Source organism: Oenanthe melanoleuca, chromosome 1A (assembly GCF_029582105.1).
Source record: "Oenanthe melanoleuca isolate GR-GAL-2019-014 chromosome 1A, OMel1.0, whole genome shotgun sequence".
NCBI lineage: Eukaryota > Metazoa > Chordata > Aves > Passeriformes > Muscicapidae > Oenanthe > Oenanthe melanoleuca.
The window spans coordinates 52,734,843-52,762,694 of NC_079334.1; positions in this window are offsets into that span (position 1 = coordinate 52,734,843).

Consider the following 27,852-nt stretch of genomic DNA (forward strand, 5'->3'; position numbering starts at 1 on the left):
TATGTCCTCACAGGTCTTCAAAGAGCAGAATCTGACACTGAGAAGTGTTACTTGTTCATAGATATAGTGGTCACTATTAAAATTCAGTATTTGCAAATCAAGTAGCAAACCAGGGAACTGAATGGTCAGAGCGAATCATAAAAAAAAAATAGTACCTCTCCACTAAAAAACTGCATTAAGGGAACATGAAAGACCTGTGTCCAGATATCCAAAATTGCATATTAATCATTGAAAAGTGTGGGAGAGAAGGAATTCTCTTCTTAGAACATTATATGGTTCTTCTCTTACCAAGATATTTTGAGGATTGCAAAAGTGATCACTAAGTATGAAAGATTACTAAATCCCTGAAAGAAACACTGTCTATGTGTTATGCTGCATTTCACTGAAGTCCCATAATTTAGTGTAAAAACTTAATCACATGCCTGAGTGTCGTGTGCTCAAAGAATCTACAAATCACAGAATGGCTGAAGATGGAAGGCACATCAAAGATCATCTAATCCTACCATCCTACACAGTCACCAAAAGCATTTTAACCAGGTCTATGTTCAGCTGGGTGCTAAATATCTCCAAAGCTGTCAACTCTGTCAGCTCCTTGGGCAGCCTATTCCACTGTTTGACCACTCTCACAGGAAATACTTTTTCATTTTGTTTGGTTTTACAGATTTCACTTTGTGCTCATTGTTACTTCTCCTTTCACTGGTTGCCACTCAAAAAGTCTACTTTCATCTCCATCTTTCCCTTCTCTGTCAGGTATTTACATGCAGACTTCATTCAGTAAGTAGATACTGTAGCAAAAGGACCAACATGGATTCATATATGCCTTTTCATTATATATATATATATCTACACACACACACCCCCCTGAAAGAGCTTGAGTTTTAATACAGGTGATGAAGAGAAAACAAGATTTAATAATAACAACTTGAAGATTTGCTTTCTGTGATGCTTTTGTTCATCATGGTACCTCTCAATTCTTTCTAGTGATATCTGGTAAAATCATTTCAAGAGATAGTATCATGCTGGAATAACAGTTCTTTTGCTTGAACACAGCAAATAAGTCAGTGTCAAAGTAGGTTTGTTTGAGTAATGATCAAGAGACAGCTCTCAGAATAAGACCCTTGGGCATATATCCATGTGGTGTTTTAAACAAAATAATTTTTAAATTTCCTTTTTAAGATATTGACTTTTTAAACCCACCTCTAAGATGATTCAATCAGGTCACTGTTACAAACCCTTCAGAAGATAAGACTAAGTGCAGTCTATGATCTAGGCTGAAAGTAATGAAATGGGGTGCAATAAAGGAAATGCTTCATATAAAAATACATTAATTCCTTATGAAGGTGAACTGGGTAGGCAAAAAAGGAATATGGAAATTACAGTATTCATGTAAATAAATACTAATCTGAGACACTACCAAACAATAATAGTAAAAGGCAAATGTTTTATTTGCTTTCATGAAAGGGAAATATTGTATTTTAAACAAAGCTGAGGTAACTGCTGAGCAACTAATTTCTGAAAATCCTTATTCTAGGGAAAGTAAATTTAACTAAGTAATCACATAGCTCAGTGTTTCCCCATGTTAATGGACTGTATCAAATTAAACATCAGGTTAAGTTCAAAATAAGGCATCTGGACCCATGCCCTAATTTCCTCTTAAAATAACAGGCACAAACTAGAAAAAGTCCAAAATTAAAATAAGCTGAAAGATATGCAAATTGATGTCAGTGGAAAAACCCAAAGAAAACTTATGCATGTACAGACTACTGTACAGAAATAAGACATAAGGTTGTTCTGCCTTGCTTATGAGGCAATGTAAAGGATTCAGAAATGGGTGGAAATGGAGATATCAGTGAGTTTAAGAGGCAGCAAAAAACCCCAAAATCATATACTTGTTTTACAGAAAGGCAAACATGGAAAAGTTTTATTCAGATACTGAAAAGTCACAATTCCTTTGTTAAACATGATACATCAAGAATCATTGCACTCCTAGAAAAGAAATCCTTAGTAAGGACTTTGAATTAATTGGTTGAGAATTCATGTGAGTTCAGTCTACAAGAAGACTTTATTGATCATATCCTTTTTAATATAATGGGAACTTAGCTAAACAACACACTTGGAGACACCTAAGGAAAAAATGTCTTCAGCTGTGAGCTCAAGGTCTTTCATGGAGTATGAAAGGTTTTCTGTGAAATAAGATCAAATAATAAGGGCACAATTTCCCTCTGAAATGACCAGACCTCAGGGAGACGACTGACACCTATCCCTGGCAAAGGTGGTCTCTTGAAATACTCAAGAAACATTTTCTTAAGGGCCTCTGAGGCTCATTCTGAAGCAAAGCTGGGTATGTGAGGCATTGCAGCCTCTGGCTGCCTTTCTACCCCTTGCTGAAGGTTACAGCCATCACTGAAAAAGCTGCCAGGAGAGAATCTACAGTCATATTTCAACAGTTCTGTTCACAGGCTGCTTGATGAGGGCTAACTTTACAGCTCAGGAATGGATTGACAACTTGACTAGCTGAGGTATTGACAGCTGGGACAAGCAATACCTTAAACCATTTCAGCTAAAACCAGAAGTGACTTGACTTCATAAACTTTAAAGCTATTTTGAAATTTATTATGCCCCTGAAATTTTCTTACAAAACTAGAATAATGTGAAACTAGGCATTCACACAATGTCAGGCTTCCAAATTGAAAGGATTTCAACTTTTTAAATTTATCATCTTAACACTGTATCACTATAAAATGGTGCTTATAAGAGAAATTGCAGAAAAGAACAAGAAGAATGAGCAGTGTTCTTGAAAACATGACCTCTGAAGAAAAGATAGGATTTGAAGAAAAAAAATGACTGGAAGGGATATAAAATAGCACACTTTGATATGCAGAAGGTAGTAACAAAGAGGAGAGGAATAATCTGTTCTCTGTGTCAGCCTTGGATAGAACAAGAAGTAATGGTCTTAAATTAGAGCAAAGGAAATTTAGATTATGTATTAGGAAAAGATTTTCAACCATAAATCACAGAAAAGGACCATCAGGAGAGACTGTGAAATTATCATTACTGGAAGTTTTTGAAAACAGACTGGGCAGACAATTTTCAAGGCTGACTAAAGTGGAGGGAATCCTGTTCTGGGAACAAATGATAAACTTTTAAAGTTCTTTTTGCGATTTTTTTTTTTTTTTTTTTTTTTTAATGCATGAATGTCAAATACATCACATGAAATTAAGCACAAATTAGCTAAAAAAAGAAGCACAAATTAGCTGAAAAAAGGTGAAACCAGTAGCCAAATAATGTGAAGAATGAAGGACATGCTGACTGACTATTTGCTGACTAACAGACTATACTGGGACTGATTTTTTGCTACTATTCCATTGAATGGGTGACATACTAAAAGCTGTAGCTTGTCCATGTGGGGAACAAGTTGAATCATGTAAAAATTAGCAAAGTGCCTTCACTCTTCTCTTCTTTTGCCTTTAAAGTTATTTATAACTCTTTTCTGCATTCATTGTATTGTGATGGTGAATAAAAGGAAATGTCATCTCCAGTCTCCTTTGGGGTCAGGCCTTAAGTGCCTAAGGGATTTTTAAATGTTATGCAAATAATACCTGAACTGCCTAACATGTTTCCTTCTGTAGATGAGCAACCTAGCATCTTGCACCTAGGACCTGATCTTTCAGTGCTGATGCTACTTAAATGAAATAACATCAGAAATTTCAGTTTTCAGTCAGCAACCAAATGTAAGACTGTTAAATGAATTCTGTTTTACATTTTTGAGATACAGGTAGTTGTTGCAGATAGGTAAAACCTTACAGAATAAGGGTCCTGTTACCCTTGTTTAATTGTGGCTCAGGCCTGTTACTTAGGCAAAGTAGAAAAGAACTACAGGAAAGTGACTCAGATGAATGAGGCAGAAAAAAAAGTTATATAACCATAATGTGTTCACATTGTGATTTATGGTGATTCATTGAACTACATTCGTTGTGCTTAAATGGAATGTAACTGATAATGGCTTAATTGCTTAAAAAGGCTTGGTTTTTGCAGTAAAGGAGCTCTCTTTTTCACCTGCCTGGGGAATCTGCATCACTCTGCTTTGCAACAGGTAGTCATTAGCCTTGTGAATATTTACTCTAAAAGAGCTTTTTCTCTGTGAGACTTTGTCAGCTAATAACAATGTTTTATTGCATATGGTAACTGCTAGGTGCAGTGAAGTCTAAGGCATGCCTATGATCATCAATAAAAGCTGCCCTTTGCAAGGTATTCCAAGAGAGACTGTCACTGTGGCAATGTTTAACACTGCACATTTCACTATGAGGTTATAACTGAAATACCTTTACTGTAATTTAGCTCAAGTATTGTAAAATGCAAGTGATTTATTAGAATAATGAACTCCACCAAAGGTCACACCAGGTAAACTCATAAAAGCAAACAAATTGAAATAGAATTATAGAGTCACAGAAGTATTGAGGTTAATCCAGCCTTCTTGCTCAAGACAGTCAGCTAGATCATGTACCTGGGGACTGTGCTCATTTGGGTATTGAATATCTCTCAGGATCAAAGCTGCACAGCCACTCTGAGCAACTATTCCCATACTGTGTGCTTAGATACACCATAAAGAAGTTTTCTCTTAGGATGTCTAAGTGAGATTTTCTGTCTTTCAATTTGTGCCTGTTGCCCCTTGTCCTTTCACAGATTGATATTGATAGGAATATCTTCTTTACTATTCCTATCAGGAACTCACATTGATAAGATTCCCCCTGTGTTTTCCTTTTGCAGGCTGAACAGTCCCAGCTCTATAAACCTCTCCTTGCATGCCAGATGCTCCATCCTTTTGTAGTTTTCACTGCTCTTTGCTGAAGCAGTATATCCATACTGCTTTTGTTCCAAGGGAAAGCCAGGACTAGAAATGTGTCTCACCAGAGCAGAGAACAACCACATCCTTTTACCTCTTGGCAATGCTCAGTAAAACACAGACCAGGAACTGCTCCAAGTGTGCCCTGCTGATTCCTCTTGGGCCTGCTCTCTTCCAGGGCTGCCAGGTTCTCTTTTCCAAAGCAGCTTCTGGTCAGCCCCTAGCATGTCCTAGTGCATGAGTTTATTATTGATCAAGTGAATTACCTGTCTCTTTTTGGGTCTTCATGAAGTTCTGGTGACATCTCTCTAAATGGCAGCACATCAATTTGTGGACAGGAGTGGACAAACCTTGGTAACCCCTCCACAAAGTCTCAGATCTGGGTCCTTGGCAAACAGGAAACCTCCCTAAGCAGCAGCTTGGATTGGCAGCTGGAAGCCTTGGTGCCTTGAGCAGGGAGTCTCCCTCTGTTATCACTCTGCTTCCTGGGGATGCTGCTGCACAGCTCAGGCTCAGTCAGGCTGGTTGCTCCAACAAAAGGGAAAGCTATCAATTCTCAACCACTAGGAATTCATATTTCACATAGAGTAACCCTGGCTGTATTATGTCTTTCCAGTATATTTTCAACATATTTTCAGTTACAAGAGGATTTTTTTCCTCACCTTGCTATTTAAACTGAGTACAATATAAAAGATAGCACTGGAAAAAGACATAGTTGACTAACACTCTTGCACACCATTTATTATTTTTACAAAAGGAAGAGAAATATTTTTAATGGTTTGAAATACTTTTGTACTAACTGAAAGCTATGCTTTTGAATAAGATAAAGTTACATTCTTACTTATTTAACTATTATGATGATATTCTGGGAGCACTGCAGGGTTCTGCTTGGAAAAAAAATTTAATAGGAGTACATGGGAGGCAAACAAATGAAGAGATTATCCAGCCATGTCAAAGATATGTCTACTCTGCCAATTTGGAAGAATAGCAAAGCTCAAGCATCACTAAATATTAAATAGAGAGAAATGAAACTAAAAATAGATTGTCAAACACTTAAATAAATAAAAAAACATACAGTGTGGTGGGACTGAAGTTCTCCATGAGTCTAATTCCAGCTCTGGTAAAGTTACTTCCATAAGAGTAATTTGACAATTGCCTGAAAAGCAGTCAATGAAAGTTACTCTCCTTGAGCTATGCAGAGTTGGGTTTGGATTTTTGTTTGTTTGCATTTTTTTTTTGGTGTGTTTAAAACCAGCCAAAACAGTGGTTTGTATTTTTTGTTATCACAGTCCATATATCTCATTAGAGAGGTTTGTTTCAGAGGTGAGCTGAAAACTCATGTAACAGCAATTCCTAGACTCTGCAGCAGCAGGGCTTCTGCCAGCAGCAGGAATTGCTGCAGACTCTGGTTTGGGAGACAAAGGGCAAACAGGAGAGCCAGCCTGGCAATTCAGATGACTGATATGGGTGACTGACTCAGCCTAAGGACATAGTGCCACAGGAATTTTTAGCTCATGATTTTGAACTGGAAGACAATTCTCTCCATTCTGAGTTGTGCTTTTCCTCTCAAAGTCCAATTTCTGGATAATTTGAGTAACTTTCCATTCAGGTTTTCTGTTAGCTAATGGAAAGGTTTTCCTCTGCCATCTGCATAAAGGAAGATAGAAATATAATGGAAAAACCCCCTGAATGTTAAATTGTGCATAGAGTCTGCATTGGAATGCTTATCTGAGTGATGCACAGACATTTCTGACCTTCAGGACCATTGTATTTACCACCTTCTGTATTCTTTTGACTTGCATTCTTAAATACTTTCCATGAAAAGATTTGTCTCTTGCTTTCCTCTCCCCTCATCCCCACTATGCATTTTGATGTCATTATTAGATGCATGTGCAGGTGCCATAATTTTTGGTTTCCCATTAGTGGCAGTGAAAGTGCAAATGATTTCTGTAACCAGTACACCAGAACACAGCTGCTTATCCTGGAAACATCTGTGGGCAGGTAAGGGAAAGTGTAAAGCTGCCCAAGGGCTAACAGGAGATGGACTGTGGACTTCTAACTCTGACATAATTTTCTACAAAGCACATTCAGCCTTAGATCACAATTTGGACTTGCTGCAGTATAAACAATAAATAGAAAAACAAAGGAAAAAAATACATAGATTAAATAGATCAGCATGACTTTGGTGTGAAATATGGTGAAGAGTCTGTATAACTAATTCAATTACTATGATATTATCTCATGGCTCTTAATAGTATCTTAACATTATCTTTGTATTTTCAGATGCCTGTAATTCAGACTCAGCAATGCTCTCTAAACATAAGGAAAAAAATATCATATGAATTATTTTTTGTCTGAAAAGCAACTATTCTACATAAGCAATTATCTAAAAAAGATCACAAGGAATGTAGTGTATGGATTTAGTGTGTCTACATGGCAGCACAATGACATGATAGACTGTAATGTTTCTGTGTTAAATAATATATATTAAAATTAGAATTTAAAAACAACGTTTTAAATTTAAACAGTTCACTAAGTATTTAAAATTATCTCATCTTTCATTTAGTTCCATCAATAGTATTTTACTTCTTTTGAATTCAGCACTCAAAAGCAGGGAAATACAGAATTATTTCACAGCAAAATAACATTGGAAGAATTCATTAAAATACATCAATCTGTTTATACTGTTCTCATGTAGTGTATACTGCTCTCATGTAATGTAATTTTAATTACAAAAATTCACCAAGGAGTCTAGTTTAATATTTGCTTTCATATTTTTCTTTCTAACAGACTTAAAGCACTAGGTGTTGCATTTCCTTTACAAGAATGGGACCATTGTGGGTGTCCCTGCTTTTGCATTGAGACCAGTGGAAAAGAAGGATGTTTGACTGTGGCCTAATTTTGGGGTGCTCTACCTTTGTATGTCCAAACATCTGTTTTATTATTGACTTTGCTTTTCAGATACTATTTAAAAGTATTTTCCTTTCCAATTAGAAGAACTAGTATTTCAAGAAACAGACTCGTTTATCTCTGTTTAGCACCATATTGTGATTTAAATGAGACCAGCTCTATATGTTGGACTTACTTATGGACACTGAGACAAAAAATATTAAAGTCACAGCAGACATGGAAAATTTTGAAAATGTTTCATAAATAATTGTGGCCATAGACCTATTTGAGTCTCAGATGTGAGGGGCTATAATTACACCTGCATATTTACAGCTGATGAGGCTCATCCTGCCTGCTCAGCTGTACATGTTGATATGTCCCATAACACTGCAATGTGACATCTCAGGAAAGAAGTTTATTTTTCTGTCAGGTTTCCTTTCCAAATGAGGGAAATGTTCATTTGTCAGGCAGCATAAGTGGAATAAGCCTGACTGAAGTGTAAATGCACCCAAAGAGATTGGCCTGACCATCCCAAAAGTCCCAGAAGACAGAAAGCACCACTCAGGCTACTGAAGCACTAAGGGCAGCAGTGGCTGGGGCATTGTCTAGCTGGATGGGCTAGGTCAGAGATGCCAAGCACTGCCAGCTCTGGAGCCCCAGCCCCTGAGGATCCCTTCCAGTGGCCACCAGGGAACCAGGCCTGGCTTAAACTAGACCACTGTAAGTGACAGATGTCTGGCAGAGATAGACATGAAGAAATTTGGCACAGGAATGGCTTCAGTCTTCCAACACACAGGGATTTCTAGCAAGCAGTATGGTGCCATGTATATGTATGCATGCATGTGTGAAAATATGTATATATTTGTATTTATTTATCTATACACATGCAAATCATACATGAACATAAAGGCATGCTCATGCATCTAAGATCTATGTCAGCACAGCACAAGCATTGAACATTTTGAAATAGGATCCCGGTGGAAGAAATCAGGACAAATTTTCATGTGCTAAAATATAACATGTGTACACTGTCCTCTGTTTATACAGAGAATTTGTCTTTTTAAAGGTAGAATGTAAAAATCTTGGTGTAAGTATATCAGGGATGAAATTTTCTTTTTCATTCTTTATAGATTTTACTATTGTGTGATTTTTTTCTGCTTCCTCTGAGATTTGAAAAACAGAAAATCAACAACAAATAATTCAATTTCCTAATTATGAAATAATTATTCTTTCTTTTATACTCTACATACATTTAATTTTTAAAAAAATTTCCCAGCTTCCCTTCCCTTCCCTTCCCTTCCCTTCCCTTCCCTTCCCTTCCCTTCCCTTCCCTTCCCTTCCCTTCCCTTCCCTTCCCTTCCCTTCCCTTCCCTTCCCTTCCCTTCCCTTCCCTTCCCTTCCCTTCCCTTCCCTTCCCTTCCCTTCCCTTCCCTTCCCTTCCCTTCCCTTCCCTTCCCTTCCCTTCCCTTCCCTTCCCTTCCCTTCCCTTCCCTTCCCTTCCCTTCCCTTCCCTTCCCTTCCCTTCCCTTCCCTTCCCTTCCCTTCTTCCCCTTTTATAAAATGAATCATCATAATATGTATGTGAAAATAGTTTTTCTTTGTAATTTTTTATTAAAATGAAACTGCATGTAAAAATACATTAGGCATTACAGGTAACAGAGATTGATCTTGAATTTGAAAATTTCTGAAGAAAAAAGAATCCAAGAAATGTCAATGGAAGAGAAGATATTAATCAATGTGTAAAAGTCAGGCAATATTTTTTCCCTGAGGACTCTCATCAAAGTTTAAAAGCATATACCAGAAACATTGATAAAAAATGTTTTTTCTTATTTTCTCTCACTTTGCCAAGAGAATTGCAGTGATAGTTTAGTGAGACTCAATAAGACTGTTATTAGAGCAGATAATAATCAAAATAGAATTATGAAAGTATATCTGTTAGGGAATTAGTTGGCATCCACTTCACCATGATTAACTCCATCAGTAATTATTGATGCTGGGGGTTTTTGCACCTTGCTTTGGGTGAGGGGCAAGGCTTTGACCAGTCACTGACCAGAGTCAAGGGCAAGATCCTTAATGTCTTACTATCTGACTGACATGCTCCAAAATGATAATTTACAGCCTCTGAACACCAATGAACAGGAAAAATAATTGTGATGGGTAGAAAAAGTATGGCTAGACTATAGGTATTTAAAATACAAGCTGGTGTGCAGAAATGATATGCACAACAGGTAGAGCATTCTAATTTGATCCTGCTACCAGCTAAAGGCAGTGGCTCATTCAAATGCACTTGAGAAATACATTTAGAAAAAATTGAGAACAGAGGAATACATGAAGCTAGCTACATACTGAACAGGTTTAGAATGTTCCCATAAAATATTAACTCCTGCAGCCAACAGTTCAGCCTCACATGACGTGTAATCAGCACACAGTTCTCTTGCAGAAGCTAATCTACTCACCTTTCTGGACCATGCTTGACAAACACATCTTCTGTAGCCTGCTCTTAGTTCTGTTCTTTTCTCACTGCAGCTTTTCAGACTTCTGCAAAACTGACCTGCTAAAATATCTTTTTTGCAGTAGGTTTTAAGTTGTGGTTCTTACTGTCAAAAATTTAATAAAATAATTTTTTCTCCATTTTTCTCTTGGCCAAATATGTTCTTGATCTTACAAGATTTCACCTTCTGACTCATTCTTGAAAAAGTACTTAGCATATACTTATGTGCTGAAATGAGTGCACCTTTCTACATAAGGGAAGTGTCCACACTGACAGGGATTAAAGCAGGTAACTGCACACTCTTTTGAATACTGTTGTGTAGGAGTGTAGTTACATTAATCAGTTCTCAAATTTTACTTAAAGGCTCATGGACCCAATTAAGAATAGATAAATAAAACCTTCTGGACAGATTTTTCAACAATAGCTTTTTAGTCAGAGAATGGCAATTCCCAATGGGTGACCTTAATCACCTGACAGTGATGTACTGTATCATGTATAGTTGTTTACTTATCTATTTCTGAAACTGATGGATCAGATACAGGAGCTTGTTTATCATGTTCAATTCCTTGTCTATTTGATTCAGTAAAAGTTTTATCAGATTTAACATGCTATGTATTTATCAGGTGATATGTGCACTTAATGTGCAATGCAATAGATAACTGTAGTGCTATAAGGGCAGGAAATCTGTCAGTGTTTTCATTATAAACCCCATTTCCCAGGGTTTATCACTGAGCCACAGCTCACTGTTTGTCAGTTTAGTCACTTTTTAAAATAAAATCATGTTTATATTGATGCAGCTATTTTGTATTACTAGAGCTGGTCTCAGGCATGCCTATTGTTTAAGAGGCTTTGCACTTAATACAGAAAACATTACTTCCAAATGTGAGCAGAACTGCTTTGTTCTGTGGTTTTATCCATAGAACTCATGTTATTATTAATGGGTGTTGTGTCTAATTCTCATTTGATAGATCTCAATTTCTTTGCTAATGGATGAGAGACCCCTCTTAGCTTAAACATAAATTAACAAAATGCTTTTGAGATATTTCATGCTTCTAGAATAAACTGAGGCTTGAATAATAATAAAAAAAAGTTATGCTATATTCAAATCAGGTGAATAGATTTGTGCCATCAAAATCTCCACTAAGGTAAGGGTAGTGTCCTGCTTGGAAGATGGCTGTTGGAAAATTCCTATGGTGAAGGAGAGGTGCTTCTGTTTTGTTGTGCTTGCCCTGCATTCCCACATGGTGAATGCCTGCTTGTGGGTGCTGTTTTCACCTTCTTCAAGAAGTTACTGCTCTCAAATATTTGAACCCTGCTCTGGCAGAAACATAAATTTCTGCAGAAGTTGTTCTCTAGAGCAGCCTCTGGCTAACAGGTGTCCAAAGACAGCAGTGTCTCAGGTGTGAGTCCTTGTCAGACTAATCAATACACCCAGGCTCATGCAGAAGCAGGTGCATCCTTCACTCAGCATGGGGCTCAGCAAGCTGCTGTGGTCTTTATACATGTATATTTATATAAGGGGATTCAAAGTGATATATATGCCTTGAAGGGTTTGAAAGAACATATTATATGTATATATATTTGTGAAATGTTAGAATATTACCAAATAGCTCTGGATGAAATGCCAGCCTAAACTGTCAGGATTTAACCCTAGCTGGGAATTAGCCCCACAGAACTTCTCACTCACTCTCCCCCAGTGGGATGGGGTAAAGGATCAGAAGAGTAAAAGTGAGAACAGCTGTGAGTTGAGAAAAGTCAGTTAGTAGGTAAAGCTATCAGCATTAAATTAAATTAAAGAAGGGGACATCATGCTGCTTTTTGTGCTGAATAATGCTGAAACCAGTCTGACTTTACACTCCCAAAGTGAAACATCTTGAAATTGGCACAATATCTGCATAAAGGAAAAAAAACAAGTGATACTATTGATCATTTTTATCCAAAGCTGCTGAGCTGACACAGCTGGCCTGGGGACATATGACTGATGGTCAATCACTTGACACTGAACTATAAAAGCCCAGTCCCAAATTATAAAGGCAGGGTCTTCTGACACAAACATTCTTGGAGTGTATGTGTGGAGATTCCTCCCATGAGCGGGGTTATCATCAAGGTTACTCCTCTTACACCTGGAAGCTGAAAAAAAGATTAACCCATGGGCATTGTCATGGGTGAGTAGCATCAATCTCTAGTTAATAACTGTTTTGTTAGCTGTAGCACAATTGTTTTAAAATAATTGCTTTGATATTGCTTCAAAATAGTGCATTATGTTATAATAGTTGTTACAGCTAGTATACTTTCTAGTAAATAGTTTTGATTAAAATATTTTTGTCTTATCATTATCATAGTAAATCATACATATAATATATAAATCTGTCTGGTTTGCCTTTCTTAATCCTGCAGGACAAAATTGTGTACAGGTTCAATTACACCTGTATAATCCTTCAGATATAAACCACTGGCAAAGTCTCTGAGAAGGAATTTAGAAAGCAAGTTGGTCCTTTCCATATCTTATGACTTAATGGGAATGTTGAAAATTATATAAATTTCCCTATTAATTTTTAATTCATTACTTTAATTAAGTGTAATCAGTGTCCACTTTTAACCAGCACTTTATTAAATTTCTTCATGGACTCCTTTTGTTACTTTGATCCTTAGATGATCAAAACTTTAAAACTAACCCTGACTAGCTTCAATAAACAAAGCAAAAGACATTGGAAGGTTGTGAATCTGAGATCTTAAAGGCTGTTGGAGTAACCAGAAGATACAGAGGAGATTAAGGCCTGGAAATCTGGAGACACATATCTGAGTAAAAGATAACAAAAGGACTAAATAATGTGGAACAAATTAGCATCAAGAGTGAGAGATCAATAACCAATAGAGAAAGAGCACTAGTTAATGAAGAGGATTTTGTAATTTAGGGTTATGTAACTTGAGCTTTAATTTATTTGTTTGCTAAAAGTATATAAATAAGTAAAAAAGTTCTGTATGGTGACTTTTTCAGCCACACACACCTCTTGGCCAAGAATACAGTAATGCCTCACTCACTAACTTTAGAAGACTGTGTTAGGGAGTCTTGTTTATCCTGACAATTTAGGTTTTGGTAACAGGAGGGCTTTACCCTCTCCCTTAAAGTTTGTCTGAAACTCTTCTTCTGCCTCTAACGCTGCTGAGCTTTATGGTCTTTATGGCCATATGGTCTTGGGTCATTTGGGGCCAGGTATCCCAGCTGTGCCCCCTCCCAGTCCTTGTGCACCCCTCACTGGTGGGGTGCAGAGCAGGAATGCTTGACTCTGTGTGAACACTGTTCAGCAATAACTGAAGCATCTCTGTGCTACCAACACTGTTTCCAGCACAAATCTAAAACATAACCCCATGCTAACTGTTGTGAAGAAAATTATCTCTACTGTACAAAGCAATAGCATTCACAGAATGGGAAGAAGAGTAGGGTTGCAACCTAACTTTTACTTCTGAACTGCAAAGTGTTTTTTTAATATAGGTATATAAATTGGTAAACACCTTAATTCAGGGACTGGGTTTCAAGCTTATAAAAGATAGCTGATATAGTAGACCATACATTTCCATAGTTCAGGAATGTTTATATTCTGGGCTCATTGCATCAACCAGACCTTTTGTATTTTACTTTATCTCAATTTTCCAGAAGTAAAAGTCAAGTTGGCATCAACTTTCCATCTATGATAGGCATCAATGAGGTTTTGAAGCATGGCTGAGCTAACCTGTAACCTTTGCAGCGCAGGCTTACATCACCATACTCACAAATCTGTGCACATCTCTGTTGTAAAGAGTCAGCTTTCATAGGTACAGCTGGGGTTTCTACCACATGGGTAGTGCCCCAGTGTCATGACAACCTTGAATTTTACAAGAGTATTGGGAGAAAGTAATTTTCAGGGGTGTGTTTGATTTTTCTCATTGTGAAAAGGAGATCTGTAAAGTAAAAGAGATGGCAACAACACTGAAGCAAGAATAAATTCTCGTCAAACTGCCTCTTTTATGGATTAGGTTAAGAAATATGCATTTTTTAACCTTCTTATTGATCCATATAATGTCAACATTTTTAAAATGAGTTGTGTTTTAAAGACCCTTTTTCTCCATCAGACATGAAAGGATGTTTTTCTTTAAACTTCAGTGAGACCAGGATTTAAGCCTAAGAGATTTGTCCATGTTCAGAAACTAGGTGGTATTTACTCCAAGTCTTGTTCTAACACCTTTATCACAAAAACATCCTTGCAGTCTTTCTGTTTGGTTCTTCTTCACCCTGTGTCTTGTGACAGTTTGTCTTTGAGAATCTTCCCATTGTAATATGCCAGCCTTACTACACAAAGCTCACTGCAGTGAAGAATCAGGCCACTTAGGTGAAAACTCTTACTGCTTCTTAATCTGTTTTCTCTAAGTAAAGGGCTTTGCCACAACTTCAATGGTCTGTTGAAAGCTCTTTTTTGCAGCTAATGTTCATGACATTTCATACATTGTTCAAAATATTTATTGGGAGCAAAACATCTCTTCATCATTCTCAGCAAGTATTCACAACCAGCATCCATATAGTATTTTTAATATTTTATGTTAATATTTGAGTTGGTATTATAATGTCAGCAGGAGCTCTGAGGCTGGTGTGATGGAAATGGGAAACTGCTATCAACACTGCATTCTTGCTCTCTCTTCAGTAGTTCATGACAAATGTAAATGCCAATCTTACCCTACTGATATGAAAAATGCTCCCAAAACAAACCTAATACAGAAGCCATTTAAAAACCAAAAAAGTAAAATCTTGTGTATTTAAATTAGAAGCAGAAATGCATAGTCATGATTAATGTAATTTCAAAAGAAGGTAGAGTATCTTATGTCTGCATAGTCATTGGATGTCAGCAAAGAAACCAATAAAAATCAAGTTTCTGATGCTAGTTTAATCAGTTATTAGTTGGAAAATTGTGAAAATATTTTTCATTAAATGGATAATGTTATTGGAATGGAAATCAGAGTCCTGGCTCTGGGAAAAAAAAAAAAAAGAAATGCTAAGTCAGTGCAAAAACCTTGCTTCTTTGTGATAGAAAATGCATTCTTTAAAAAGGGTATACAATAAGGATGTCTTTTATTATCTTCACAAGAATCCAGTTAGCAGATGGAAAACAGAGTGCTTTGATGGATTCAGTTTTCCTTGTGAAAATTTTAAACTTTCTTCTAAGGCTAACTGCATCTTTTCAGGTTTAAATGAACCAGACTAGATTCAGTGTGCTGTCATAGTGCTTGACTCTGAGAGCAGGTACAATAGAGCAAAACCAAACAGAATGCAAAGACCACAGAACAGCTTAAAAATCACTTTGTGCCATTTGTCTGAGTTGCAGTACTCTAACACTTGGTGTAGGTGGTTCATCTGGAAGTTAAACTACTTAATCAGGAAAATTAAATCTCAGAGCAGGAGTTAGCTGCTGTAGGTATTGTTTTTACCTACATGATATTTGGATGAAAAATGATCCCAAGCAATCTCTGGAGTCCAGAGTTGGAAGGACTGCCCTTGTTCTGGGCATGGTCAGGGGTCTTTGTCTGAACCAACACTGCAGCTTCTTTTTCCATGAGATTGCTTTGAACCCTGGAGCTAATATTTGTTATTACTCAGATTGTGTCCATGTTGGAAAACATTAAAACCAGACAGGATTTAAAAGGACGCACGCATCTCCACGCTGACATAATCCATTTAAAAAAATAATTCTTTATTCCATGCCATAGAGTGCGAATGAACTTGATCCTCAGTCATGAAACATAGCTCCCTCACTCAGCAGTAGCCTGCCTTTTCCCTAGTCTTCCTTTTGAATCTTTTCTTGTTGTCCTAGATATCCCTTTCCATGTTCAATTCCAAGTGAATCTTAATCTTCCTTCTTGCATTCCTGAATAATCTGACAACATTCCCTGAACAGGATACAAGTAATTAATAATAATAATAATAAATAATTACAGAGTGGAGGATTTTTTATATATGGGCTTTTTTCTTTGATTTACACACAAGTTAGCTGAGACAGCACATTGACATCAGCCTTGTATGGGATAATGAGGAGAGCAAGAAAACAGTTGCTCCTTTATAACTTCTTTCCAGGGTTAAGCTGACATTAACTTATTCCTCTTCTGTATGAACACATAATACAATGCTGAATTTTATAATCAGCAGTCTGGGAAAAAGAGTTCCACTTCTATACATTTCAGAAACACCACTTTCCAGTGATGGTAATTTTGCAATTCCTTGCGTAAGGGCACAGATTTTTTCATTTGACTTTATCTACTAGATGTTCCTTTATCTACTAGATGTTCCTTTTTTCTCATAACAAGAATTTGAGTATAGTAGATTTTAGGAAAAAAAAAAAAAGAAAGAAACAAGGTATTCTGACTGACTTTTTCCTTCTCTGAGATACACATCCTTTATAGTAGGCAGATTAGTCTCAGTGAACCATGTACAAAAAATATGAAAATTAAATTCACTAAAGCTGTCTTATGAGTAGGCCATTATTTGAGAGTTAGAGTTAACCCACGTTATTCTTTAGCAATTACTCTTTGCTGCTGTCCTGTTTACATGAGGTCATGGTAATCCAAATGTACCTGACAGGTCTGGGACTGGATGAGAGACCAGATGATGTTTCAGTCAGCTGGAAACCACAGTCTAATTAACCCTTGCTACCCAGACTACAACGAGGTCCCAGATTGAATTACTCAAGTGTGTATAGTCCTGCCATGGTTTCTGGTACTAGATTGAGAAGAGGAAGACAGATATTCTCCTACAATTAAGGAAGGAAGGAAAAGTATAAAAGAATAGAGTTTTTTCAGTTTAAAAAACCTGAGGAGTTAAAACAAGAATGAACTGAACAATGCATACAAAGTATGCAATTATACCCCAGTGAAACAGTCCCTCTAGCAGGGGCCACATACAGAGTATGTTTAGATCCTGCTGACTTTCTAACCCCGTCATTCTCTTGTTGAATATCTGGAGGCAATTTGTGTGTGTGTGTTCCGCCTAAAACCAATGGTCAAATCTTTCTATTTAAATTCCAAAATAGATATTTCCACTTGCAATGTTTGTAGGAACTCACTGTTAGCCACTCTGAGGATCTGCAAGCAGAGTGCAGAGAGGTGACTCCCAAACTATTGTATCCACCCGTAGCAAGATGGAAACTTTTGTCTTTTTGTCTGTTTCTCTGGCAGGAAGAAGATTTCATCCGTACTGACAGAGGTTATTGGATCATGGATCCTACAAAATTTTGTGCTTAGCAAAGGCTGAGAAGTTTGCTCCTCAAAGAAGGAAGATGCATCTGACTGATTTTGCAGTTTTGCTGAGCTGTGGCTGGACTCAGAGCCTCCTGGAGCTGCTGTGGTGTGCTGGTACTGAAGGACATGTTTGCTGGGACCCACGCTCACAGACCAGAGAACACAGACCAATTGTCTACAGTTTGTGATCTAATTAGACCTCAGCATCCTCTGTTAAATTCTCAGTTTCCTATGGCTCCTTGCTGTCATCAAGTATTCCTCTCAAAGGCTTAAATTCCCTTGAATTCAGTCTGCAGGCCATGGTTTCTCTTCTTTAAAAGAAATCTGATACTTCTGCTGGCTTCTAAGCCCATTGCTATGCTCCTTCCTACTGTACTGGAAACCACCCACACACATTTCCTTTTCATTTTGCATCCTGTGAGTGTGGGTAAGTCACATCACTCTAGTTCTTTATGGGGTGGTTGAATCCCAATCTTTCATTTTGATGTCATGGTATCACATGGCAACTAGAAACTAATCGATTCAGGGTATTTTATCAAAGAATTGCTAAGCACTGGTATTATATTTGTGTGTTTTGGGGAAACAGGTGATTAATTTGTGTGCTACCGTTTCACTTCAATAAATTCTTTTTGTATCATTATCTCCTCTTGTCAAGATGCCAGACTGTATTGTAGACACAACAATATATATTGCATTTACTCTGTTTGAGGAAATGGTTCAGAGTATGAATAATGTTAAATTTCATAAAAGAGCTATTTGTTTGTATGGATCAGCATGTAGAAAAAAAACATAAATTATTTGTTAGGAACAATATTTTCTTGAGAGATATCCACTCAAAGTTCATAATTTTTATTGCAGGCTAAAAATAAAAAGGAAAGTTGTAGCTGACATTTTGCAGTTAAGAATCACAGTTGTTTAGCTCCAGTTAAATGAGAATGTCATAAAGAACTTGAACTCATATAGTGTCTCGAATGGGATCTAATCCATTAGTGATAATGGAGAGTGTATCTGGGGAACTAGATGTTTATCAGCTCTTTTATAAACAGTAAGGAATTAAGCCTAATACCACCTCCGAGGTAGATAAGTATTAACAGCCCCTCTTTCTGGGTGGAAATTGAAAGGCTTGGAGAGGTGAAATGATTTGCCTGAGGCCACACTTGAAACAGCAGTAGAATCCAGCCTTATTAACTCAAAGAGCCTCTTAACTGCTACTTATTGCAAAAGCAGTATAAATGAATGACTTCAGTTCTTGCACTTATGAAAAAGTAGCTAAATTTTATTTCTACCGTGTAGCTACACAGAAAGATAGGTTACCTATCATTTTATTAAAATGTTGTAATAGAAACAGCAATGCTATTGATAATAAAAGAAAAGAAGGGGCTATATACAGTTATAAAGAAAATTTTGGATAAAATCTATCCTATTTGAGTAGGAATTCACATAAAATTCCCACCAGAAATGACTCTACAGTCAAGTACAGAGATTAACATTAATCTTACTTGATCTGGCATAAGGCAGTTTGACTATATTTTTAATCAGCACAAATAATGTAACATTTTAGTATAGGAATGTAGCTGTAGTTCAATGAAAAATGTTGAAAAGTTCTGATTGTCTCATTTTTGGGGCAGTGTAAAGGATAAAAAAACACAGAAATCATCAGAACACCCTGGTCATTGTCATGAACTATAGAAAAAACAACCCAGTTCCCCCCCCACAACTTGACAGCTGTGTCCACTGAGTTGCAATTTGCATTAAGTCTGGAGGCTTCTCCAGTGCTGTTGTCTCATATTTATTGCTCATTTGAATACACTCTAGGGAATAGTCTTGACATTTTTGCCGCCAGTCGTGGGGATTGGGCATGATTTTTGTAAAAAAACTCAGGATTTTAAACATCCTTTTTTCTGGCAAAATTTCTGCTACAATTTCGTGGTATACAGCATGATGTGAAAGCTCAGGTTTGTCATAGCCACAAACAAATATGACCATGCAGATGCATTTATCAGCTTCTATTTTTTTTATATTGTTTAAAAATGTAATTATGTAGGTGAATTATGAGTACAACTTTTTATTTATCCATATTTCAGGGCATCAGACAGCATAGGGGGAGCTTCTGGGAGCCACTAGATGACTTTGCTTTGTCTGTGGGAACTCCCAGCAATGTCAGTTTTACTGTTCACACATTGTACAGCTCATTTGCACACACACTAAATGCTACACAGGCCAAAGGCACTGGATCTCTCATGTATACAATGCAGGCAAAGGTTTATTTCTCCAAGGGATCCTGGATGGATATAAGGTCGTGCACAGTCACTGCTCCATATCTGGAATTTGCAGCTGGCATTTAATTATTTAGTACATAATTCAAGGCTTTGAATTTCCTTTGGTTGTCACCTTGTAAGTGATTGTTCTTCTATGACAGTTGTCATAGAATAGTTTGTAAGACTCATCTGGCTGGGGAACAATAACTTTTCTGCTGCTATAGGCTCCCTTTGCAATCAGTCAGGGGAGATGGGACAGTTAATCAGATTGGAAACTGAATTAATCAACTTTGGATTTTGCAGACTTGCTTTTCCAGTGGCTTATTATTATAAGAAGACTGGGCATAATTCCTTGTAGGGGAGATTGGTTGAACAGCATTGACATAAAGTTGGAAAAAAAAATGGACTCCACAGAGAAGAATTGAGTTGGAATCTATTTCTTAATTATTATCATATTAATTTTAACTTTGCAGAGGATCCTCCTTTTAAGGTTTTATGTTTGCATGTATAACAAAATTTTAACTAGTAAAAAGGCTGAAAAGTAGATGCTTTTGTTTCCTGTATGTTGCCATACTTCTCAAAAAATGTAGAGACAAAGTTTTTGTATTTTACTACCTGTACTTTTTTTTTTTTGTCAAATTACTAAGTGTATCATCTACAGCAATAATTATCTTGACAAATCTACTGTTCATTTCTGTGGACGAACTTGAAAGTGCAAATTAAAAATAGATAGAGATTATTCCTTCTTACTGTATGCTGTAGAAAATACCTTCCACTGATGCTTTGTCTCTGACACATAATCGTGAGCTAAATAAGCTTAAATGAAACTTCAGATTTTGATTGCATCAGTGTTAAAGTCAGTTGAAATCTGAAGGCAGACATGGTCATTTTACTGCTACCTGTCTGGAAAGATAAATGATGCTCCTAGGGCATGCCAAATTTTTAATGCCTACAAGCAATTTCCAAGTAATACAGAAGCACATAAAAGCTGCCAAGATAATGTTTTATTACTTGTATTGGGTGTGTATGAACAATTTCTAAATAAAATAGAAGAGCAAATTTCCTAAACATGGCAGACTTAATTGTTCTTTTAACATGCATTTCCATGGCTTTAGGAAGTATTTAAGACCTGTGAGTTCTATAATGTGACATGTTTTAGAGCTATCATGCTAAAAAATGCTTCTTAAAATTTTCTAAAGCCAAGAAATGCTAAAAAGGGATACCAGAAAGAGCTATGCAAACATGACATTGGCTTTGTATGTCTGAGTTAGTATGTGGTGGTCTGCTGGTTTTAATTTTTTAGGGACCCAAATGGACTCTATACCATTTTGCCTGTGTTGCAAAAATAATTCTCTCAGGTCTCATCAGAACTGACATTTCTGACAGTGGGAAAATTGTTTTTTCTTCAAAAGCTTCACCACAGGCAAATCAGTTACATTAGATTTCTTTTATTAAGTACAAGGAAGTTCTGAATGTTTGGGAAATATTCAGTAGTATGGGTGATTAAAGATTGAACATTTTAGTGTGAGTCACTATGCTTAGATTTTCTTGAAGACACATTGTTGAAATTCAAATCCCCTTACTTACAGGATAACCAGCATAAAATTATTCTGTGAGAGGAAATCTCCAACACTAATTTTTATTTTGATAGTCAGTCATAGGTAAAATTCTAAGCCATTCCATATGAACATCAATAAAATTACATCACAAACAAGTCTGTGTCAGTTATGGAGAAAGTAATTTACAAATTGATTATGATGATTACACTTTGAAATGGTGAAGTCCTGCAAATAATTTTACCGACTACTACCTAGTTAATCTAAATTCAAGTCTTACCTGTTGTGTGTATATATCAATAATGAATCAAAGGTTTTGTTACTCAACACCTTTCATACCACACTGGAAACCAGGACATTTTCATGTTCAAAAATTTTGACTCATAATTTACAATATGAAGTAGTGTGATGTAAAGGGAGATAGATGACCAACTTCACTGATGACACTTTGTTTCAAACTTGTGAAAATATCACTGAAAAAGGCATAGCATGCAAAAAATGCATGTTGCATTTGCACGTTTTAAAAAATTTTCCTACCAAAATCCATAACATATTAACATAGCAACCTTTCCATCACAGCCTGAGTATTCTGGAGAATGTTCTATGGGACCTTTTCAAAAGGTTATGGCTCAACTAATTATTAGAGAAGAATCATCTGTCACAGAAGTTGCACAGTAACTTCTTGTGTTGTATGAATTTTCAGCTCCTGCAGATTTCTGAGTACTGTATAATGCATCCAATGAACAAAGAAAGAGAGAGAGACAGAGAAAGAAATAAAGAAAGAAAGAAAGTTTCACTTTAGCTCTTTTCTCTGAAATTTTGTGTCCATGGAGGCACAAATATACATGTATAATAAAATGTTAAGTGCCCCTCTCCCGCAGTCAGGAGTTATGTGCTTGTGCACTATTGACTGGCTTCACTGGTTCCTCTTCTTCCTCTGTCCAAGGAAGGGAGTTTGGAGTCTGTGGGAGGTGGCAAATAGTGCCTAGAGCATGATGGTGAACCCTAAATTTTTGTAGGAATTTGCTGATATCCTGCTTTATGCAGACATTTAAGTGTGACCATAAGTATTTGGGGAACTCTTCTTACTGATCTCTCATTTGGCAGGCCTGGTGGATGAGAATGTAGGTGTGCTCTATCTCAATCCACAGAAAACTTAAAATTGCTTTTCATCTTTCACAGTGCCACATTTCTCTAGGGGCTATATAGGAAATTTAGATGCACTCTTTAAACAGGGATCCTCTGTCTAGCATCTGTGAAATTCACACATCTAGAGCAGTGGTGACCCCCATCTCTTCAGATTCTGTCTGTATGATCCTGTGGAAGCCAAGCTCTCCCTTGTATTCTGATTCTGGAGTTCCTTCTGGCTTGGAGCCAGGGTGCCTGTAATATATCAACATCAACCAAGTATCTACACTTTTCAGTACTCTGAGAACAGAGCATTAGTGGACCCAGACAGAGGATGGTTTGAAGTATTCTTTAGTGTTGCCAAAAATGTGCTATAGAAGGAACCTCTGATACTGGACATAATCCTACTCTCACTAAATTTAGTTATTTTTCACATCTACCTGGTTTCAAAGAGAAAAGTAATATCTTATGTGTGATAGTAGTCTGTCCATTAAACTATATTTAGCAAGAGCAAGACCTGATTTTGCAGTTAGGCCTTAGACCTAACTGGATTTTTTTAGATGTTAAGTGGCTGCATCTCCTCTGGTCCTTAATTTCTTTGCCAACCAGACCAGGTGTCTGATATACTAGTCTGAGGAGGTATCTTTAACCAAAGTGTCATATATTAAAATAAAAAAACCATTCTCATTATCTGTGACCAACACATTTTCAAAGTTGTTAATCTTACACAGAATGATGAAATGTTTTATTAAATTCTTTGTGGTTATCCTAGTATTATTACTACAGAAAAATCAATCTTCCCTGTAAATGAGAGGTGTGGGAGGAGAAAGACTGCACACTACATTTGTAAGAGTGAAATCTAAGGAGTGAACACAATTACCTAATAAAGTTTTAAAACTTTTTCCAGTTTACTTAAGCTACCTGGATGGTTATTTCAGTCTATATCAGAGTTGTACTCCAGCCAAGAGGAATAAAAGAGAAAAGGAAAAAAGAATTTTCTTTTGAACAGTACTTTCCATGAGCAATAATATCAGTGCCTGAGGATTTTTCTAGTAATTGTCCTTCTTGTTTCCTGTGTATGGAACAACAATTTCAGCTTGAAATTTTCGAGTGATTTGACAGAGACACACAAAGCCTTTTTTTCCCCCCATGGTTACTTAAACACAGGTACAGTTGGTGCATTTACTGCTTGTGTTTCTTGTCATTTTTCTTAGATAAGGAGGATGGACTATTTGTAGTTTAATAACTTGAAAGCCTGAAAATGAATACCTGAACACATCATAGCATTGCTCTCACAAAAACACTGAAAAGAACCTTTTAGGACAAAAAAATCAATTGAAAGTATATAATCCAGAATGTTAATGGCTCCATTTGATGTCAGTTGAAAGCACTTCAGTGGATTTCTCCAAATAGTCCTGTTTCATTGTCTTGCTTTTCCATCTCAGCTTAGTTCAGCACAGCTGCAAGGTTTTACTTAGACACAGCCCTGCTCAATGTAGTGATCAGTGCCCACAAGGGAGTGTGGCTGCCAAACATGTCAACACTTTCTGCATCAAAAACATGAAAAACTTGTTTAACTGTGAAAAGTTTAGAATTTTATAAATTATGAATTTAAAGTTAGATTTCTACATTTGCATACATGGAGTTGTGGTCATGAGTTTCCATCAGCAGATGAAACTCCTGGGTGCAGATCACTGATCAACAGCAAAAACAACCCAGAAGGTGTAGAATTTAAACATCTCTATTTGAAAAGCTTATCTACAGTCAAAAACCCCACTAATGGCTGACAGGTAAGTAAATAGGTGCTAGTGATATTAATATTGGCTTTTGGACTTTTTTACTAAAAGACTTCTCTACTATATAGTTCTCCATCAATATGAGAAAAGCTCATAACTTCTGACAAAGAGAACTTGCAAGTTAGGTTGCTTTACAGGATTTTAAACTTATGCCTCATTATTAGGAAATAATAACCCCTCACAAGCACAAATGTAAGGATCATAGCATACAATCAAATACAAACAAAAGCCAATATGTTTTATTCAACTAATTTGTTATTAATGATTGCAAAATTGATTTGAGCATGGAGATGGTTTTGTTATAACTCAGATTGTGACTGTTTCTGCTTCATTTCACTCTAATTTTGTCAAAATTTCTGAAAAAAAATCCTTCAATTATTCATTGCTACTTTTGTTCCCTGTTTCTATTTTACTTTAATAAGATCAATTCCAAAAAGTAAAGCCCAAACGAAGCCTGACTTCATATTCTACCATAGTGAAAATTATAAAATGTAAGTTCTCTCCCACATAACTATCTTCTGCTTTTAGTTGACAATGACAAGAACAAAAGATTGTGATATGACACATTCTTTGTTCTGAACCCTCACTTTCTATTTCAAAAAGTCAATAGGAGCAGATAGCATTTGGATTCTGGGTTGTCTGCAAGCTTTCTAATTAGTTCCAGAAATAATTTAAGGTGCCAGTGATAAATTGTAAACCTTGCATAGTTTTCTCACCAGAATCTGGCATGACATTTCAAGTTTACTGAGTCATCCTGTGAATTTAAAACTAGCCTGGCAAGGCAGGCACAGTGGTGTTTGGCTCTGTGGCCATCTGTCCTTGACTGATTCTGTATGTAATCCGTAACATGAAATTAAAAAACTCCTGTAAAATCATAACTTTAATTTCAGAGCATATTTGTTATGATCAATTTAGGGATATTAATTCAATTATCTTTACAATATTTCCTATAGGAAAGCACTTGCATACATCCACACATATGTTTGTTTTTAGACTTATTCCAATATCCATGCACTGTTTGCAGAGAAAAACAATAGCTTTGTTTTCCTTCATAATGAATAAGTTTTCTCTCTTGAAATAAAAGTTATTTCCTGTGCCAGTAAAGAGTCTCTATAAAAATGTATGACATTTATTTCAGCAAATGGGATCACACAAAAGGGGTCAGGTGGGCTGAGGCAGATAAAACCAAAATAAAATAAATTGCTGGAAAAGGCTGAAAAGAACCATCACATCTGCAATTTCTTAGGTAGTTTTCTAGCTGCAGTATTAGGAAGATTGTGTCAACATTCACTGTACAGAATTTTGCTTCTGTTGAACTATTTATTTATAACATATTGCTCATAGCTGTGAAGTTTCAGCTGTACATCAAAGTAATGAAAAGATAAAATGTAAACAAAAGATGAGATACATGATGATGCATTCTTAAAATCTCATGCCATTAGAAATTAATTTTTTTTCTCTTCCTATAAAATATTACAAAATAAATTAGGAAATAATTTAATAATTGAACAGTAATTAGGAATTAATAATAGGAAATAATTAGGAAATAAATTAGGATATATATAATTTGTTCTTTCTTATACTTTCTGTGATTTGTCTTCAATGCCTTCAGTTTGTGACTTTCCTAGGCTTTCCACATCAACAGCATGAGTGACATTTTCTTCCCAAAGCCACCTCCCTACCAGAGGGCAGTTTGACAGGAAAGTAATTGCTGAATTATTCCAGTTTTGCCCTTTATGAAAGGAGCTCTGTAGTGGAACGAACCTTGTTACAGAAGTAGTACCAGAAATACACTATCAAATCCTTCACTTGGTAATTTGATTTGTGATAACCAGAGGGGGAGAGGGTCTTTCCATGCCTCTTTTCATTCTTGCATCTGCATACAAAAAACCAAAATCCTGTTTTTGTTGAGCATATCCATGTTTTTATATTTACATTTACCTTCCCTCACATTTTGACTGTTTCCAGTTTACCAAAGTAAGTTTTTTTCTTTGCTTCAGCTTGACAATAAATGTTATTTTCTGAAAATTCTAGAATTGGTTCTTAAATTAATTTTAAAATTTCATTTTAATTGTGAAGTTCTCTGTATCCCTCCCCCCCTTCACTAAAAGGATTGGTACAAGGTTCTAGAATGTGAAGAGAACATTTCTGATGGCTGACTTACAAACCATAGTTTCTGTTTGAGTATATGTGGTAAGTGCAGAGGATCAATTCTTTAAAGGAATATACATTGCTATGTGCTGAAATAAGTTGCAATGTTCTGGTCATGATAATTTTTTTAACTATAAGTAACCTAAGTAGGTATTATATCTGGAAGTTCTCCTTGTTCCTGTTCTGAAAATACATACAATCAATCTTGAAATATCTAAGCTTTTAAATAAGAATGTATACAGGAAAGTTCTTAGTCATCCATGCCCTTATTTTAGGCTGTAATTTTTATGCAAACATGTTATTTTAAAAATGTTATGAGCCACTGGGCTCCCTTAAAGAATTGTTAAAGATCAGTAAGGCTCCTGTGAAGCATGTATTTTATTACTTTTGAAGACAATTTCTTTTGGTGTAGTACTGTTTTGCTTTCAGGACGTGCATACATGAAGTATATAAAAGTTGAAACCAGCCATTTTTTTCTACTGCCATTTCCTCCCTTTTATGGGAAACAACATAAAATGAAATTAAACGTATCATTAAGCAATAACATTAAAATGCCATCTACCACTAGGAGCATATGGATCGTAACTTGTTTCATCATAACCTTCTGCACTTAAACTTTGTCATTGGCTTCATAACTTTGAGAGTTTTGTTTAAGTTTTATCATTGCTAATCTACCATAAATTTAAAATGTCCAATCTGGAATTTTTAATCACCCTCAACTGCCCTTATCAGCCTGGTTTTCTGAAGCTTCATATCCATCAAATGCAGCTTTAATTTTGGAAGATAACTTCTTTTCAGTCATGTTTTTTTAATTGAGTTTATTCATCAAGACTCATCCTTTCTTTCACAAAACCTTTCTAATTTTGTGAGAGCTTTGCTGGATAAATTTACAGAAGCCCAATTATAAAGGAACAAGATAGCAGTTTCAGCTGACTGCATCCCATCCTTATGACTGAGAGCTGCTGCAAAGTGTTTCTGTGTTTCTAAGAGATTGAAAGACATGAAAAAACACAGAAATTCCTTGAACAAAATAAGACATGTCACAACCAGAATTTGTCTTTCCTTAGATTCTATTTAAACATAAGCTTAGAGAGCAACCTGGACAGTCCTGTAGAGAAGTAAGCACCTTCTGAGCATAAATTGTCATTTTCTAAAATAGGGAAAAGATGAAATCAGGTGAATAATTTATGAAGATACTTTTCACTGTTGAGGAAGGAAAATTCTCATTAACATGGCAGACTTTAGATGACCTCTTTAAGGTCATAATGTAGCACCATGTAATTAATTTTTTTTTAATCAACCTTTAAGCTTAGGTGGTGAACAAGGAAACTCAAATACTTTTCAGGAACTGAATAAGATGTGGAGTTTTTTACAAGCAGGTAAAAACATATGCATTTGCTTCCTGATCAAAGATGTTCCAAAAATTATTTTATTAAAAAGACAGAGTTGAGGATAATTTACAAATCCAAGTATTTAATTG